Source organism: Gekko japonicus, unplaced genomic scaffold, assembly GCF_001447785.1.
Source record: "Gekko japonicus isolate JY-2015 unplaced genomic scaffold, Gekko_japonicus_V1.1 scaffold3673, whole genome shotgun sequence".
Lineage (NCBI taxonomy): Eukaryota > Metazoa > Chordata > Lepidosauria > Squamata > Gekkonidae > Gekko > Gekko japonicus.
In genome coordinates, this window is record NW_015166542.1 from 23,267 (window position 1) to 24,999 (window position 1,733).

The 1,733-nt window shown below is 51.2% G+C and overlaps 1 protein-coding gene across 1 annotated transcript in view; it reads left to right on the forward strand.

Annotated features, from left to right (window-relative positions):
• DNTTIP1 (deoxynucleotidyltransferase, terminal, interacting protein 1) overlaps window positions 1–1,733 on the forward strand; it is a 39,000-nt gene that overhangs the window by 12,690 nt on the left and 24,577 nt on the right. The gene's annotated exons all lie outside the window — the stretch shown is intronic.

Below are 1,733 nucleotides of genomic sequence, written 5' to 3' on the forward strand. Positions count from 1 at the left end.
GGACTTTTAAAAGGACGCTTTTTTTCCTCTTTGCAGAGGCTTTTGGCTCTGGGTCTGGCTGGGGTACAGAGGAAGGTTGAGGTGCATGCAAGGGGTTGGGTGGAGGTCCCAGGATCTGTCCAAGAGACCCTGGGGACATGTCTGTGCTATTTTTTTTGGTTTCTGGGAGGGGGGACTTTTAAAAGGACGCTTTTTTTCCTCTTTGCAGAGGCTTTTGGCTCTGGGTCTGGCTGGGGTACAGAGGAAGGTTGAGGTGCATGCAAGGGGTTGGGTGGAGGTCCCAGGATCTGTCCAAGAGACCCTGGGGACATGTCTGTGCTATTTTTTTTGGTTTCTGGGTGGGAGGCTCTCTCTGGAGCAGGCAGTCTACAGTAACCAATGTTAGCACATGCATGGCACAAATCTAAGACACTTGCTGCATACAGCACTCGTTCACAGTTTTCAGAAAAACACCAGCCACAAACACTTGTCCCAGACACCCCCAAACACGTTCAAAGCACTCTCCAGCCACAAAAAGCCTCTTCCTTGGCCCCAAACACCTTCCAAAGCAGCCAAAAACAGTCAAAAGCACCCAGGGACATGTTCCAAAGCAGCCATGTGCTTCAAGCAGCCATTTTCCCTCCCCCCCACCTCGCAGAATCGCCCATGTGCTCCACACGCCAGCCCAGGGGGGAGGGGCGGCCTGTGGCCGCCCCCACAGCACCCTCCCTACCAGCAACCACATGATTCCCCCCTCCTGCCTTCCCCCAGCACCCACGTCAGGGGGCGGGGCACCTGTCACCCGTGAGAGATGAGAGAAGAGGTACTCCCCATATCTTCTACTATGCTCCTGCAGACTACATGACCTGCAAGGTCCCTTCAGACTGTAACATTCTATGATTCTTCCAAACTCAGTGAGCCCATACAGCTGGGGGTTTGGATGCTGCAAGCTCCCGAGAAGATTTTGAAATCTGGCCAATTACAGGGACATTTTGAGGCCATATGAAATGCATATCAGAGAATATTCTAAGGTCAATATTAAGTACTTCAACCCATTGGCTTATGATTCTGGCACTGAGCCTTATTTTAATAACAAACATTTTAAAAATTCCCATCCATTTTGTGGAAAAATTCACTCATTTTTTTAAAAAAAAAGTTGCTTCAGGGCCCCTCCAGGATGAGGGGCCCTGAAGCTTAAGCTTCATTCGTTCCATAGTAGATCCGCCTCTGCCACCCACCGTGCATCTAGAGGGCTGGCTGTGGAAAACTCTGCTGGGATCCAGCGAAGCACAACACACAAAGTTCTCTTCCATGGTGTTGACGCTAGCAGCAGAGAAATCGTACTTAGATTCTTAGAATCACAGAGTTGGAAGGGCCCTCCAGGGTCATATAGTCCAACCCCTTGCACAATGCAGGAAATTCACAAATACCTCCCCCACACACACACACGCACACACACAGTGACACCTGCTCCACACCCAGAAGATGGCAAAAAACCTCCAGGATCCCTGGCTAAACCAGCCTGGAGAAAAATTGCTTCCTGATTCCCAACGTGGCAATCAGCATTTCCCTGGGCGTGTAAGAAAGGGGCACAAGAACTAAGCACTGATGCAGCCCTTCCAGCCCTCCCTTCTCGTGATCTGTCTCAGTTCACAGAATCCGCAGTGGTGTCAGATGGGGCCATCCAGCCTCTGTCTGAAAACCTCCCAAGAAGGAGAGCCCCCCACCTCCCGAGGAAGCCTGTTCCACTGAGG